Below are 18307 nucleotides of genomic sequence, written 5' to 3'. Positions count from 1 at the left end.
TCAGAAAAATAGCTGCAGAAGTTGGTCTTGATGTCTCTTTTGCTGACCTCACAAATCTTGAGGTGCTAAAGGCAGCACTAAAACCAAACACAAAGGTACACATGGCCTTTTTTAACCGGGTTTTAACAAAAGAAAACAGGTTTTTCAAGTTCAATCAAGTTTTGAAGTGTTCCGTTCAATTTTCTATACTTGTTGTAACATAAGATGGTGAGCTGATGGGGAAATATTTAATTGCAGGATTAAACCTGGAAAAACACTAAGAAAGCATTATGTAATTAAGTATATTGGATACCAAATGTTGCATTTACCTTTTATGCAGATGGTTTGGATTGAAACTCCCACAAACCCTACTATGAAGGTAGTGGACATTCGGGCCTGTGCAGACATTGTCCATGAGCACAACAAGGACACAATTGTTGTTGTGGATAACACTTTCATGTCTGCCTACTTCCAGGTATAAACATTTAAATGTATTTTTATAGCTAATACTTACCCATGTATTTATACCTAACCCATGCATTCTAACCCATGGCATTGTGACTTTTGAGGATTGTACTTTTGGTTGGACTTGGGAACAAACTTTATTTTTAAACACTAAATAAGGGTATTTTAATAAACACTGAACAAACAACACACTCTCACAGCTGAAATCGACAGAATTTGTATGATTTCTAAATTTGGCTAATTCAGTATGAGATTGTGTGACTGCACTCGTTTGAATTCCTACGACTTTCACTACAGCCAATGTTGTCACTGGACATTGTTTCCATCAAAATGCTACAATTACTTGTTTCTGTCACACACAACAGCTTCCTATCGTGTTTACACATTCAACTGATTGGTTAAGTTTAGATAAGTGGTTTAGGTAAGGGCATAATATTATGTCCTAATAAGTATTTCCTTAACGCCTCGTGTGCGGAACTCGTGCTTACTTCCGCATTAGGCATCCGGGAATTTGCACGTGATGAAGTCTTATGAGTTTATGCGAACAACATTGTGCGAGACCACACTAAATAGCCAACTCGGAAATTATTTTCATGAGATCGGTTGGTACATGACACGTGTTTAATTGAATCAAATGATCCAATAGCAGGGATGTAATTACCCTTTAGAAATTAGATATTGATATAAAGAATTTTTAACCCCAAAATTTAAATTCTCTGATTATTTACTCCCCACCCCCATGCCATCCCAGATGTGTATGAGTTTCTTTCTACTGCTGAACACAAGCAGATTTTCTTAGAAGAATATCTCAGCTCTGTAGGTCCATAAGATGCAAGTGAATGATGACCAAAACGTTGAAGCTCCAGAAAGCACATAAAGGCAGCATAAAAGTAATCTGTACGACTCCAGTGATCTATACGACTCCAGTGGTTTAATCCATGTCTTCTGAAGTCACCTAAGTGGTTTTGGGTGAGAAAAGACACTAAATAAAACCTCTTTCACTGTATATATTGTCATTACAGTTGCAAGGCACGATCATTATTTCAAGCTCGATTGCGCTCCCTAGTGCTCGACGCATACACAGAATGCTAGTTGGCACTAGGAAGTGTAATTGAGCTTGAAATCGTGATTGCCAAGGAGACTGTCAAGATTTATAGTAAAAAAGAAGTTCTATTTTGGTCGGTTCTCACCGAGAATCAGTTGAATCGCTTCAGAAGACATGGATTAAACCACTGGAGTGGTATGGATTATCTTTATGTCGCCTTTGTTCTTTTTGATCCCAATTCACACATTTTATGGACCTATAGAGCTGAAATATTCTTCTAAAGATCTTCATTTTTGTTCTGCAGAAGAAAGAATATAATATACATCTGGAATGGAATAAGAGTCTGTAAATGATGAGAGAAATTTAATTTTTGGGTGAACTATCCCTTTAAAAATATTTAAAAATGTTTTATCTTAACAGCGCCCCTGGCTCTTGGAGCAGACATCTGCATGTACTCCACAACAAAATACATGAATGGTAAAAACACAAATGACAAAATTGATTATCCTTTTATTTAATATAAATTAAGTAGATGAAATTTAAAGTATAAATGTAATTCTAGGACACAGCGATGTTGTCATGGGGCTGATTTCTCTTAACCGTGAAGACCTCAATGAGCGACTGACATTTTTGCAGAATGGTAAGACACTAATAAATCACATGGCCTAAATCTACATCGAAACCTTTCAGGTTTAAGTATAATAATCTTGCCAATAACATCCTCATATTTTTCTATATGCAAACAGCTGCTTTGTGGCTGACTGAATTAATGAAACGAGGTCAAACTTTGAGACTTGAGATCAGAAGGGCTGTAAAAACTTATTGCCTGTGATATCAATGGAAAAGATTTTGACCCTTTGAAGTAATGCCAAATTAATAGACAGGTCTAATAAAAAGATGTTGTTTTGTAGACACATTTGTCTTGCAACAAGTTGGCTTTTTATAGCTTTGAATTGTTATTTTCTTTGGCAACAGACTCTCTCAAGGCATTTAAAAAGTGTGACATAATATAGAATTTATGATAAATGGATTCCTCAAAATACTTTATTTTTGTTGTCATATTATTTGCTGTTAAAGAACCATCTGCTGTCTTTTTTGGGTGACACAAAGACCTCAGATCTCAGGAGGTCACTAAACCTTAATGGGCATTAAAAGCATGTCTGTTTATGTGTCAGAAACTGACAGCTCTTGTTTAATTTTTTTAATCAGGTAATTGCAAGTCCAAAGAATCATAGGCTGACTGAGCCTATAAGAAAATATTGTTAAAGGTTCAGTTCTAACTTATAATATAAAGAACTATGCAGAAAATATATTTGTTTTAACTTAAGAGAAAACAGGCCTTATATAGACAGCTGTAACTTAACAAACAAGGAATTCTAGCAAGTTATAAGTTCTCTATTGTATGTCTGACCTGTTGGAGGTCTTTTGCAAGACACAAAAATGCCTTTCATTCACTTGAAAAGACATTACTACTCTTCAATTGAATGCAATATCCTGTTCTAAACTCCGTTGGTAAAATGTCATTATTGTCATAACCTGTGCACTCATTGCTGAGCCGAATGTAAAATTTCCTTAAGTCTTCAAGTGATTTTCAAAATGCAAAGCCCAGAGAAAAAAAAAAGTCAACTGTAGAGCAGAGGTATGTCATAAAAACTGTTTGAGGAATTTTTATTTTCAGTTTTCTCTTTCTCTCTATATTTCAGCCCTTGGAGCTGTGCCCTCTCCATTTGACTGCTATATGTGCAATCGAGGTCTGAAGACACTTCACTTGAGAATGAAGCAGCACTTTAAGAATGCACTGGCTGCGGCACAGTTTCTAGAGGCCGACCCACGGGTGGACAAAGTCATCTTCCCAGGTGTCTATGATAGAGCCATTATCATGACTGTAAATAACAATTAATAATTGCCCCAAAACCCCTATCAATTTAATAATTAAGGAGAAAGTATGTAAACATTCAAACAAATACACAGGTCACTAATAGTACTGTGTGATTATAAAACCCAGTACAGGTGCTTGAGCATTATACTCAGATGCTAGGGGGCATTCTTGAACCGTATTCCTCAGAAATGTGATTCTGAACCAGACTTGATTGACTTTGCTCTTTTCCTCGGTCAGGTCTTCCATCACACCCTCAACATGAGCTAACAAAGAAACAATGCACAGGCTGTCCTGGGATGATCACCTTCTACATCAAAGGAAAACTTGAACATGCCACAGCTTTCCTTAGCAATCTAAAGGTAATTTAGTCTTCAAGGCAGATCAGTGACATGTTGTTTGAAAGAGATACTGATTTATAATAAGAATCTATTTTGTGCTCTGCATTACAGTTGTTTTGCGCTTGCTGAAAGTCTAGGTGGTTACGAGAGTCTAGCTGAGCACCCGTAAGTACTAAATGCACTACTGTCCCAATCCACTGACTTTTAAGATGTGGTGTAAATCCAGAGCACACTTTTGACACTTGCTGCTAAACAATACATTTTTTTCAGTGTCATTTTACAAATTTTTATACTAAAAGTAATAACAGTGGTTCTCATTCATTAACTGTGCATATGAACATATGTGTGAGTTACTCTTGAGTGTGAAAATTTAAAACCCATCTCAAACCACTTCACAGGTTCTTTGTGACCTTAGATATATTTTATTAGTAAAAATGTTATAACTAATTATAGCCCTACAATTAGTCTTATTTCAGAGTAACAAAAATGATGAATATATGAAATATATGGCTTATGTACATTTTTTTATATTTGGCTTAATCTTGCTGTTCTCTTTAGAGACTGCTGTGTGAGGCCTAATTTGGAGATGGTTTGGAGTGTATTATGTTAATGACTGATAGCAGGAATGAACTCAGCTCATTTAGAATAATCTGAATTCCTCAATTTTAACGAAACAAGAAATGTGCCTTTGCATCAGTTGGGAATTTGGTGAAAATGTAGCCAACAAGACTCATTAAAGGGATATTTCACCCTAAAATTTAAATTCTCATCATTTACTCAACCTCATGCCATCCCAGATGTGTATGACTTTCTCTCTATAGCAGAACACAAACAAAGATTTCTCCGCTCAATAGGTCCTCAAGTGATTAGCAAGTGATTAATGACCAAAACTTTGAAGCTCAAAAAGCACATAACGGCAGCATAAAAGTAATCCATAACTCCAGTGGTTAATTCCATATCTTCTTAGCTGATATAATAACTGTGGGTGAGATACAGATTGATATTAATAAGTTCCTTTTTTACTATTATCTCCTCTACATTCTTCTCCTTTTGTTTTTGGCTATTCACATTCTTCTTGCATATCACCAACCTACTAGGCAAGGAGGAGAATTTATAGTATATAGTGTATAAGGACTTATATTGATGGATCTGTTGATCTGTTTCTCACCCAGACCTATCATATAGTTTCTGAAGGTATGGATTTAACTACTGGAGTTTTATGGATTACATTCAGGCTGCCTTTATGTCCTTTTGGAGCTTCAGATTTCTGGCCATCATTCACTTGCATTGAATAGATCTACAGAGCTGAGATATTCTTCTAAAATCTTCATTTGTGTTTAGCAGAAGAAAGAAAGTAACACAAAGAATGGAACATATCTTTAGGCTATATCAGTTGGACTTCAATGTAAATACAAAGATACTCAAGGTACTCCATATAAACAGATGGTTTATTAAAGAGCATAATGACAGACTTGTGGTCAGTAAAATTCAGTCAAAAGTAATTCACTAGAATCTCAGTTACGTATTTCAGAACTCTGAACTGTTAATTATTGGTCACCAAGTCATTCTTGTTTTTTTTGTTTTTTTTACCATGGCAAGCATTACCATAATTTATCCTGGAACACAGATTTCAATCAATCAATCAATCAATCAATGAATCGAGGGGTTCAATAACCTCATTTGGGGGAATATCTCATTCACATTCCATTTCCCATGGTGCACTTTCTATATTTTTCAGTGCAATAATGACTCATGCTTCAGTGTGTGAGAATGAAAGGAAGGAGCTGGGCATCAGTGATACTCTTATTCGTCTGTCTGTGGGCCTGGAGGATGAGGAGGATATTATTGCTGATATTGAACAAGCTCTAAGTGCTGCTGTGAGTATTTTGCAACACAGAAGTGAGGACAAGCAATCTTTTTTGTCCTTAAATTCAGCTTCCTTCTGGCTCTTTCAGTGCAGTTTTATAGACACACTTTATACATTATATATACAGTGACCCCAAAAAGTATTTGGATGCTTTACTTAAAAATGTATGTTTTTTTGTCATTATCAATTTGTATTGATTCCATACTCAAAATAACACAAACAGCACATGAAAACACGGAATAAAATTTTATCAATATATGCTCCCCTCCTTCCTGTCACCCAACATACATCCCAGTGGTCAAACACTGAATAACAACAGACACACATATAAACAGAGTGTCCAAAGAAAATATTAGATGACATAGACAAATTAACCAACAAATAAGAAAAAGGGTTCCCCTTCTGTCACTCATTCAACATTGTGCCTATGTAGTGACACTAGGGGTCTATCTTGAGAGCCTCGGTTACCTCTTATCTTTGAGAAAAGGCCAATGAGAATTGGCGAACAGAATTTGCATGCCCCTCCCCCGGACATATGGGTATAAAAGGAGGGATGCGTGCGTCTGTTCAGACAGATTTTTTCTTCGAAGCCAAGCGGTTGTTCTCACTGCGAGGTTCTCACTGCGAGAACATGACCATGGCAACGTTGCGGTCACGGCTTTCCTTCTTCCAGGGGAAAGCCACTCTAGCCGCGCATTCTACCCATTTTGCATTCTTTTTTGCAAATTGATGTTCTCCCCGATCTGAAGACCCACAGAAGTGTACATTCAGGTCAATGCTCTCATTCCTGCAGGAGAGGCTGTATGTATTCAGCCTGTATGTATATATAGGCACCATTGCGGCTCACCACGACGCAGTGGGATGGTAAGTCGTTAGGGAAGCACAACCTGATCATCAGGTTCCTTAGAGGAGCCCGGAGGCCATGCCTGTTCCCCTCAATACCTGTAACGGTTACCCTGTCTTGTTTCACTGTTGCCCTCTTGTTTTTCCATCTTGTCGCTTTTGCACTTCTTAGTTTTCACTTTAGTCCCTTATGTAACTCCATAGTCCTCTGTTAGCGTTCGTGTTCCCTGTCATTGTTTTCACCTGCCCTCATTAGTTTGCCGTTTGCTTCTGTTAATCACCTTATTATCTTGTTTGAGTTCTGTTCGTTCATTGGCCCCTTTTTCCCTTGTTTGTGTATTTATACCCCGTGTCTTTGTTCAGTCTTTGTCGATCGTCGTTTGATGTCAACCTGGTGTGTGTTTCCTCCTCGAGTCCCCTGTTTGCTTACGTTGTGTTTAATTTACTACTTTATGTTTCATTTCCCCATACGTGGGTTGTTCCTTTGTGTTTTCCTGTTTGGTTCACGCTAATAAAGTTCAGACTGCGTTTGGATCCGCATCTCCTCGTCTGCCTCGTTACTCAAGCATAACAGAACGATCGACCCACCCATGGATCCAGCAGTCCAGCGTCGCGAACTACCATCTGCTCTGCTTAAAGCAAGAGGACCGCCCCATTGAAGACCACATCCACGATTTCCTGAACCTGGCGAGTGTCTCAGACTTCCCGGACTCAGCCTTGGTGGCCTTCTTTAGGGGCAATCTGAGCGGCTGAGGGGCGGTTGCCACAGGCAGCGCCGCGGCTGGGCGCTCTCGCGACTTCCTGGAGGCGACCCTACTAGTTTGCGGCTCACAGCTCACCGTGGGCGTCGTGGAGGAGGACCCTACCCCTCCACCCACTGTGGAGACCCTTCAGCTGTCCGGGGCTCCCCTGTCACACCTACCCGGTCTGCAAGCCAGAGCCCACGCCTGCCCGGTCTGCGAGCCAGAACCCGCGCCTGTCACAGCGAGCCAGCGCCAGCCAGGCGAGCCAGCACGCGCATGTCACAGTGGCGAGCCAGCAGCCACGCATGTCACAGTGAGCGAGCCAGCGGCCGCGTATGTCACAGTGAGCGAGCCAGCGACCGCGTATGTCACAGTGAGCGAACCAGCGCCTACGGCCTCTACCATCAGCAAGCCTGAGTCGGTCGTCAACCACGGCCAGCGAGCCTGAACCCACGCTGACCAGGAACAGCATCCCAGCCTCGCCAGTCGCATCAGCCGGAGGAGGAGGAGAAGGGATGGTCTCTGCTGCTCCAGCCTCCGCCAGCCTCAGCCCCATGCCCTAAACCCCCTTGGCTCTGCCCTCAGCGCCCGGCGAGCCTAAGCCGGCACATGCCCGCGGTGACCCAGCCAGAGCCTGTAGCCTCAGGCGTCAGTGAGCCAGTGCCGTTAGCCTCGAGCGTCCAGTGAGCCAGTGCCTGTAGCCTCGACCGTCCCAGAGCCAGCGCCTGTAGCCTCGACCGTCCCAGAGCCAGCGCCTGTAGCCTCGACCGATCCCAGAGCCAGCGCCTGTAGCCATCGACCGTCCCAGAGCCAGTGCCTAGTAGCCATGACCGTCCAAGAGCCAGTGCCAGTAGCCATGACCGTCCAAGAGCCAGTGCCAGTAGCCATGACCGTCCAAGAGCCAGAGCCAGTAGCCATGACCGTCCAAGAGCCAGTGCCAGTAGCCATGACCGTCAAGAGCCAGCACCAGAAGCCTCGATGCGTCCAAGAGCCAGCACCTCTCGAGTCTTCCAGGGCTCCTCCTCCGAGCTTTCCAGAGCTCCGCCTTCCGAGTTTCGAGCTTTCCAGAGCTCCGCCTCCGAGTTTCGAGCTTTCCAGAGCTCCGCCATCCGAGTTTCGAGCTTTCCAGAGCTCCGCCATCCGAGTTTCGAGCTTTCCAGAGCTCCGCCATCCGAGTTTCGAGCTTTCCAGAGCTCCGCCATCCGAGTTTCCGAGCTTTCCAGAGCTCCGCCATCCGAGTTTCGAGCTTTCCAGAGCTCCGCCTTCCGAGTTTCGAGCTTTCCAGAGCTCCGCCTTCGAGTTTCGAGCTTTCCAGAGCTCCGCCGTCCGAGTTTCCCGAGCTTTCCAGAGCTCCGCCCTCCGAGCTTCCCAGAGCTCCGCCTCTCAAGCCTCTCGGGCCTTCTAGGGCTCCGCCTCTCAAGCCCCTCGAGCCTACCAGGGCTCCGCCCCTCAAGCCTTCCAGGGCTCCGCCTCTCAAGCCTCCCAAGCTTTCCAGAGCTCCGCCCTCCGAGCTTCCCAGAGCTCCGCCTCTCAAGCCTCTCGAGCCTTCCAGGGCTCCGCCTCTCAACCCTCTTGAGCCTACCAGGGCTCCGCCCCTCAAGCCCCTCGAGCCTTCCAGGGCTCCGCCTCTCAAGTCTCTCGAGTCTTCCAGGGCTCCGCCCCTCAAGTCTCTCGAGTCTTCCAGGGCTCCGTCTCTCAAGCCTCCCAAGCTTTCCAGAGCTCCGCCCCCTGAGCTTCCCAGAGCTCCGCCTCTCAAGCCTTCCAGGGCTCCGCCCCTCAAGCCTCTCGAGCCTGCCAGGGCTCCGCCCCTCAAGCCTCTCGAGGCCTGCCAGGGCTCCGCCCCTCAAGCCTCTCCGAGCCTGCCAGGGCTCCGCCCCTCAAGCCTCTCGAGCCTCCCAGGGCTCCGCCTCTCGAACCTCTCGAGCCTTCCAGGGCTCCGCCTCTCCGAGCCTTCCAGGACTCCGCCCCAGAGTCTCCCTACGGCTCCGCCCCCAGAGCCTCTTGAGCCTCCCTCCGGCTCCGCCCCCAGAGCCTCTCGAGCCTCCTGCAGCTCCGCCTCACAGGGGCCTCCTCGCGGCTCCACCTCCAGAGCCTCCCTGCCGGCTCCGCCTCCAGAGCCTCCCTGAGCCTCCTACGGCTCCGCCTCTCGATCCACTCAAGCCTTTGGCGGCTCCGCCCTCAGAGCCTCCCGAGCCTCCCTCACGGCTCCGCCTCGCTCGAGCCACTCAAGCCTTCGGCGGCTCCGCCCTCAGAGCCTCCCGAGCCTCCTATGGCTCCGCCTCCCGAGCCTCCTCCGGCACCGCCTCTCAAGCCACTCAAGCCTTCGGCGGCTCCACCCTCAGAGCCTCCTACGTCTCTGCCCCCAGAGACTCCAGAGTCTTCCTGGTCTCGGCTCCTAGAGCCTCCCACGGCGCCGCCTACCCCGGCTCCGCCTCCTGAGCCTCCTTCGGTTCCACCTCCTGAGCCTCCCTCAGCTCCGCCTTCTGGGCCTTCTGAGCCATCACCTCCCTCGGCTCCGCCTCAGAGGTCCTCCTTGGCTCCGCCTCACGCGGCTCCGCCCGGCCTCCCCTGTGGCCACTCCATCTCCTAGGCCACCAAAACCGGCCTCTGTCCTGTGGTCATCTCCCAGGTCCCCTGAACCGGCCCTTGGCCCTGACCACCTCCCAGGCCACCAAAGCCGGCCTCTATCCTGTGGCCTCCTCCCAGGCCTCCTGACCCGGTCCCTGTCTTGTGGCCTCCTCCCAGGGCTTCTGACCCTGTTCCCGTCCTGTGGCCTCTTCCCAGGCCCCCTGACCCAGTCCCTGTCCTGTGGCTTCTCCCCAGACCTCCTGACCCAGCCCCAGTCCGTGGCCTCTTCCCAGGCCCCCTGATCCAGTCCCTGTCCTGTGGCCTCCACCCAGGCCTCCTGACCCTGTTCCGTCCTGAGTCCTCCCTCCTGGCCTCCTGACCCAGTCCCGTCCAGTGGCCTCCTCCCAGGTTCCCCAAACCTGTCCTTGCCCGGTGGCCAGCTCCCAGACCATCAAAACCTGTCCCTGCCCGGTCGATACCTCCCTGGGCCCCTAACCCTCATCTCCACTTAGTGCCCTCGTGGACTGTCTCATTTCCCCCGGACTTCCTATCTGCCCCTGGCACCTCCGGACCTGCCTGTCTTGCCCTCTGTGCCCCCGGACTTCCTGCCTGCCCAGTGTGCCCCCTGGTCTGCCTGTCTGCCCATGTGCCCACTTGTACTGTCTGTTTGCCCCTGGTGCCCTCATGTTGTCCTTGTGGATTTTTGTCTTTTGTTGTTTGTTGTCAAGGATCGTCTGGTATCCGATCCTTGAGGGAGCTATGTAGCGGTTACCCTGTCTTGTTTCACTGTTGCCCTCTTGTTTTCCATCTTGTCACTTTTGCACTTCTTAGTTTTCACTTTAGTCCCTTATGTAACTCCATAGTCCTCTGTTAGCGTTAGTGTTCCCTGTCATTGTTTTCACCTGCCCTCATTAGTTTGCCGTTTGCTTCTGTTAATCACCTTATTATCTTGTTTGAGTTCTGTTAGTTCATTGGCCCCTTTTTCCCTTGTTTGTGTATTTATACCCGTGTCTTTGTTCAGTCTTTGTCGATCGTTGTTTGATGTCAACCTGGTGTGTGTTTCCTCCTCGAGTCCCCTGTTTGCTTACGTCGTGTTTAATTTACTACTTTATGTTTCATTTCCCCATCGTGGGTTGTTCCTTTGTGTTTTCCTGTTTGGTTCACGCAATAAAGTTCAGACTGCGTTTGGATCCGCATCTCCTCGTCTGCCTCGTTACTCAAGCATAACAATACCCAAATACTTAATGCCCTGTTTGGGCCACTGGAAGGTGCCTGGCTGAAAAGCTGTTACCGGCAGTACGCTGTCAGAGCCAAAGCTTCGGATTTAGACCAATTAACTCTGTATGCTGATAATTTAGAAAAGGAATGAATAATTCTGTTGAGACATGACATAGATCTAGTTTCTTTGGAGACGAATAACAAAATATCATCTGCGTAAAGCAGAAGCTTATGTGCCACACCTCGCCAAGCTCCTCCAAGGTTATCTCAGATTCAAGAGAATTTCTTTGCTCAGTCGTCAGTTTAGGGAGTTCTAATGGTTCCACAAATTTCTAATATCTTCATCAGATGACGAAGACTTGGAACTATAGAGATCAAGATAGAATTCTTTAAAAGCCTTTTTTATATCAATGGCCGAGGTAAATATTTCACCACCAGCAAATCATAGAAAAAGACTCTCTCTGTTTTATATATTTAGCCAGAAGCTTCCCTGCTCTTCCCCTGACTTGAAGTATGACTGTCTTGCCCTGAATAGCCAAAACTCCACCTTCCACAACAAAATAGTGTTATATCTGTATTGCAGTTGGGTCAGTTCTTTGAGGCCATCAGACAATATTCAGTGCTTCAGCTCTGGCTCAACACTTTTAATATTCCCTTCCAACTCCACGAGTTCTCGTGCTTTGGATTTTTTGGTGAATGAGGCATAATGTATGATCCAACCCCTAAGAACCGCCTTAAGTGTCTCCCAAGCCACGCCCACAGAGGATACTGAGGACCAGTTGGTCTCCAAATAAACATTGATTTCAGCCTTTAACATTTGTTGGAATTCAGGATTTGAAACAGGGATACATTAAGGCAGCAACTATATGATTTATTTTTCTCTGTATGTGGCAACATCTCTAAACTCACCAGGGTGTGAGCTGAGACTAAGATGTTTCCAGTTGAGCAATAAACAACAGATGAAATGAGGGATTAGATACATATAAAAAAATATATATATATATATTCTAGAATAAATCTTATAGACTTATAAAAAAAAAACTATTGTTCATACCGGATGAGTTCAAAAGTCTAAAAATATCTGTAAGACCAAGATTTTTAAACATCTTGTGAATCATCAGTGTTGCTCTAGGTGGCTTACACACTTTTGCTTCACTATGATCAAGAACTGAGTCCATCAAAAGATTAAAGTCTCCTCCCAATTGTATATCATGAGGGGTGCCAGCCGGTTGCAACATCTCTTCTAGATCATAAAAAGCCCTGATCATCAGCGTTAGGTGTGTAAATATTAGCCAAAATCAGACTTTGCCGCAGAATTTCTGCTAAAACAACAATTACTCTTCCTAATTTATCTTTAATCTGTTTGAATTGACATTTGAATTGTAGTTTTACTTATAATGTAATGACTGTAATGACTACTTGAGCTAGCACTAAAGAAAACATGTCCACCCCATATCTTCCCAAGTTTTTCAGCTTCCAGAGTGGAAAGATGCGTTTCTTGAAGAAACACTATATCATATTTCTTACGTTTAAGAAGAGACATAACCTTCCTTGTTTTTATGGGGTGCCCCAACTCACATTCCACATGGAGAGAGACAATCCACTCATATTAACATTTTGACATATTAGAAATATTAGATTGTGTGTCAAAAATAGAATTAAAAAACCACATTAGTGCAACAATCAAACCCCGAGCCTCCCCGAATTAAAATAAAGTAAATGAGAAGGTATTGTCACTTTTTGGTTGGTCATGTTCTTGCGGAAGATGACAACCAAAAATTAAATTCTCTCATAATTTACTCATCCATATGCCATCCCAGATGTGAATGACTCTCTTTCTCATGCAAAACAGAAATTAAGATTTATAGAAGAATATTTATGCTCTGTAGGTCCATACAATGCAAGTGAATGGGTGCCAAAATTTGAAAACCCATTCCAAAATCCACATAAAGGCAGTATAAAAGTAATCCATATGACTCCAGTGGTTAAATCCATGTGTTCAAATATGACAGGATATGTGTGGGTGAGAAACAGACCAATATTTATGTCATTTATTGCCATAAATTCTCCTCTCTGCCCAGTAGGTTGCGATATGCACAAAGAATGTGAATCACCAAAAACAGAAGAGAAAGTGAAAGTGAAGGAAAAATTACTTAAATATTGATCATGTCTCACTTTCTGTTTCTTATCATATCACTTCACAAGATATGGATTTAACCACCAGAGTCATCTGGAGTAATTTTATGTTGCCCTTATGTGGATTTTGGAGCTTCAAATTTTGGCACCCATTTACTGCATTGGATGGACCTACAGAGCTGAGATTTTCTTCTAAATGTCTTAATTTGTGTTCAGCAGAAGAAAGTCATACACATCTGGGATGGCATGAGGGTGAGTAAATGATGAGAGAATTTTCATTTTGGGTGAACTAACCCTTTAATGTGATGAACTACACCTTTGGTTACTCTGCTAGGACATCTGTGAAAACTTGAGGGAAACTGACATCCAATAAAAATTACTTTAAAACAAGTTGGTTGACGTGAAGTTACCATAATTTGCTTTGCAGATGCCCCTTGGATTGATGTTTTGTATTTAATGCAATGGCATCCAGAAATATTTAAGTGTCCAAAAATGTTTTTGGGGCACTGTTTACATATAAACACATACTGTACATGTACTTATGGACTTGAACAGTACAAACAACCACTTCCTGGTTCTAACTAGATTACTTTCAAGGTAAAAACAAATCACTGTGCAGATGGCCAGTGCATTATCTCTAAATGGCTCCAAGGTTATTATTTCCATGCTGAAGTTATTTGTGCTCTGTTCTGTATATAGTGCTACAATTTCTGCCCAAATGTGCTTTCAGACATTAAATTGTGCATTCTCATGTTAATTGTTTTATTCCCATTTACTAACCCTCATGCCAAATGATATGGTATAATTTCGGGCCATAAAGTTTAGCGAGCCATCTCTGAGAGCGCAGGCTATCCCGCACTTCTCTTAAGTGCACCACAATATAAGGTTCCAGGAAATAAAGACAAATCGACTCGGGTCAGAGTCTGACAATTATTCCCATAGAAACACATTTGCAATAAAGGTAGGGGTAGAGGAGGCTACAGCAGTGACTTTGCTGTGTTTGGTCTCTTGGGAACCAAACCCTGTTCAATCTCTGACACTGAAATCACAGAAGTGCAGGCCTGTGAGCCAATGCTTATTAGAGAGCAAAGGTGCTGCAGCTTAGTCTGATAAGATTTGTGCACAGGTATACCTCATGCCCCATTATTCTGAAAATCTAATAATCGGGTCTCAGAGGTGAGGGCCTACTACTCTTCTTACAATTCAATGCCAGCAGCACTATGGTTTTCAGTTCTAGATCTAATCCCTTAGATGTGCTTTGCTGCTCATGTGTAGAGATGAAAATGAAATCAAGACATGTATATCATTTATATCCAATACCCTCCTGAGATCATTACAAAAAGAGCCTTTGTGATTTGTGGTGTGTTTTAATTCGATATGACATAAGGTCTGTGGGGAAATTCCATTAGGTCCTGGCATGTAGCTTGCTTTGCAGAGATATAGAGCTTCCATCCCTTTTATTCCCTCTGAAAACCATAGGTTGCACTTTGGTGAGGTTAAGAGCTGTCTGGGTTTTTAATGACTGAATATGCAAATTATTCACTGCATTTATTGAACAACTCTCAATGGGGAGCTTCAAATTACACCCTCCTTGGTGGGGTGGTATTTCAACTAGTTGGTAGGGATCGTGGGGTACTGCTCATCAACTAGCCATGGAACTGTGGAGAAACCTTAAAGGAACATTGCCATACAAAGCCATAATGTCGAAACTGAGAAAATAGCGATTGTCCTGCCAAATGTTGATTGTTAAATAGTCTCACTATATTTTCTCTGATTCTGAGGATTGTTGACCCAAACCTGTCTGCAAAGGTACAGAACATATTCTAAGGAGTGGTGGTAGCGTAGTGGACTAAAGCACATAACTGGTAATCAGAAGGTCGCTGGTTCGATCCCCACAGCCACCACCATTGTGTCCTTGAGCAAGACATTTAACTCCAGGTTGCTCCAGGGGAATTGTCACTGTAATAAGTGCACTGTAAGTCGCTTTGGATAAAAGCGTCTGCCAAATGTAAATGTAACTGTGTTTCGCCTTTGCATTTAGCTCCGGGCAGAGTAGTTCACCCCAAAAATAAAAATTCCATCAACCACACACCCTAATGTTGTTCTAAACCGGTGTTCTCTTATTATTTAAAAGCTGAACGTTTTTGAAGTGTCTTCATGCAGGTTTTTTTATTTTTTTTTTATCACCACAAACCCATTAAAGAATCAAATTCAAGCAGTTATTCACTGAAAATCTTCCTCTCTGCTGAAGCTCCCAAATCCCAATCTCCATTCCACATATTCAATGTGCCACTTTTGAGTCTGAATGCAGACAATAATGAGATTTCATAGTTTTGCCAGAGGGGAAGATTATCATGGAATAATTTGTTAAATTTCAGTCTTTCCTCACATAAACGTATCATATGGCTTCAGAAGACTTTGAAAATAGTGCAAAAGTTACATGGACTGCTTTTAATGATCCTTTATTTTAGTTGTTTTTGTCCTTGTTGGTGTTTGACAGACATGGTCTGCATAAAGATTCTTCAAAAAATATCCTTTTGTATTACATATATTCCAAATGGCAGCATGTATGTTTGGAATGCCATGATGATGAGTAATTAATGACAGAATTATTACTATTATAATTTTTATAATAATACTTAATAAATAATACTTATAAACCATACAAATGCTGATTTGATTGCCATGGCACAATTAAGAAAAATGTTTCATATTTTATGTTTTACAAAAGATTTGTTTCTTCTTTAAAACAGCATCCAAAGAAATAAGAGTCAAATCAAGATAGTCCTGGACAACAGTGATCCCACATCTGGACCGAGACCAGGACACCTTTTTGGGCACATTATTAATTTACTTAAGCATATTACAGTTATGCTTGGAAAAAATTTAAATCATTGATTTGATTGTGTCAGAAAACAAATATGCTCAACAAACTATTTTATGAATCAGCTCATTTGCCATGTTTTCATTCAAAATACTGGAGATACTCAAAAAATTTTTTATTCTGAATTACCTTTTTCTGCTTTTGCATTTGTTTGTTTTTTATTATTGCTTGGTGAGGTTTTGGGATGCTAACCAAGAGAGGCTCCACAATTATTACATTTTAAATACAGGAAAATGTCAGGACTGTAAGGGAATTCAGGCATCATGCAAATAATTATTTTTATTTTATTCTTTATATTAAGAGAGGAATCAAAATATGGTTGATTCTAAAAATGGTGCAACAATAGATACCTTCATCAAACAATGCACAACAAGTATTTTTAAAGAAAACGCACAGTCACCATTAATCAACATTAAAGTCACATCTATTGTTTACAGTTTACAGTAAATTGAGCTTGGCTAGACACTTGAGCCTTTTCAATTGTGAAAGAGTCTTACTGAATATTTGTCTGTGCTACCAGATCCATTAAAAGCCATTTGTAGACTCTTCCCTGTTTGTTTCTGTTTTCCTTCTTCCTGAACATATTTGATGGTTGTGCATCATAAACAATCTCTTTGAAATCATAATCACATTAATCATATTGAGCCGATCACAGTGTGAGGGTAACAACATAATCAATAATGCTACAATACAAGACAATGACACTGAATTGAGAATGATTTATTTTAAGGACTAGCATTTATTATCATTTAATTTTATGTTAAGGATGGACAAGACATGGTAATTATTTTGCTTGCAAACTGTGGCATTGACAACTAATTTTCATTATTTGATTTCCTGCAATCTAGGATTTTTAGCATACACTGTAAGAAGCACTAGACTAGATAATAAAGTAAATATTAGAAAAAGAATATTCAGGTTCAATAATCATGATGTTAATTTTTCAATGCATAGCAGGGCCACTGAATTGACAAATGATGTACAATTTAATTAAGTTCTGTCAATGTCAATATATAATGCATTAGTGCTGCATTATTTTGATAATCGATTAATATAACGACTATTAGAACGATTAGTCGAACTATTTGGCGATTATTGCATTGATTAATAATTTGCTCTTAGCCGATTATTCAGCTTGTGCCCTGATTTAAAAGGTTGTATTAAATGTGCTTACTAACTATAAAGAGGACAAAATCATCTTTTAAAAATACCTCTAAATGACATTCACTGAATTAAAGGGAAAAATACATTGTTTAATTCAGCAAAGACATTCACTGCAAAACATCCTATTATGACTTTCTTTCTTCAGCAGAACACAAACAAAGATTTTTAGTAGAATATTTCAGCTCTGTAGGTCCATACAATGCAAGTGGATGGTGATCAGCACTTTAAAGCTCCAAAAAGCACAGACAGTCATAGTAAAAGTAGACTCCAGTGGTTAAATTGTCTTCTAAAGCAATATAATTACTCTGGGTCACAAACAGATCAGTATTTAAGTTCTTTTCACTATAAGTATTTACTTCAGATCACTCTTTAATGCATGTCCATTAGGGCTGTCAACTGGGCAATAAAACTAAATTACAATTTTACATAAAATATTTTCAAAATTTGAAAAATATTCTAATTTAAAATCAGCTGATTCGTAAACTGACATTGTTTCCTTAGTCCACTGGAAGGCACATTAAATACATAAACCATACAGCACCATTATATTACTGCAAATAACATTCCTGGCTGTTTAAAAAAAAAAGAGCATGTCATTTTCAACTAATGTGCATAAAATACAAAAAAAGGGAACACTTAAATAGGCAGTCCACATGGTGTTAACATTGACACTGATGCCACAGTATACCAGACTCAAGCTATAATAACTGCGAAATAGCACGTCTTAAATATATCTTTTTGTTTGTCACTAAATTTTAATTCTTGTTTTCCACCATCCTTCCACCAGGCCTATAGCACTATTACATGTCTACCTTATTTTACATTATTTAATGACTAAGTAGGTCACCATTTATTAAAACGGATGTCGTTTGTGTCTGCCAGCTAATTTTTCACAATTCTTTCAGCTTAAAAACTTAACATTTGTTGTTAGTGAGACTGCTTATTCTTCTGTTTGATAACATCATAAATTGATAATGAAAGGATGTGTACACAGGAAACGCAACATCATTAACCCAGGTATTCTGTGACAAAGGTTGTGCCCAGAGCCATTACTTCAGCATGTTACCGTCCATATATCTGAAGTATGGGAGCAACTGACATTTAATTTAAGCCAGACACAACATGCAAAATGTCTCTGTCAGCCCTCATGCCTTATGTCAGTGATGTAATGTTCATTC

The 18307-nt window shown here is 42.1% G+C and overlaps 1 long non-coding RNA gene across 1 annotated transcript; it reads left to right on the top strand.

Annotated features, from left to right (window-relative positions):
* Window positions 1–3820: 3820 nt before the first annotated feature.
* LOC127653713 (uncharacterized) lies at window positions 3821–16508 on the top strand. Its single transcript, XR_007971859.1, has 3 exons — window positions 3821–3871; window positions 5445–5583; window positions 15835–16508. It is a non-coding gene; the product is annotated as an uncharacterized LOC127653713 (long non-coding RNA).
* The last annotated feature ends 1799 nt before the right edge of the window (window positions 16509–18307 follow it).

The sequence above is a fragment of the Xyrauchen texanus genome, chromosome 13 (assembly GCF_025860055.1).
Source record: "Xyrauchen texanus isolate HMW12.3.18 chromosome 13, RBS_HiC_50CHRs, whole genome shotgun sequence".
Lineage (NCBI taxonomy): Eukaryota > Metazoa > Chordata > Actinopteri > Cypriniformes > Catostomidae > Xyrauchen > Xyrauchen texanus.
This window is presented reverse-complemented; position numbering and strand designations above follow the sequence as displayed.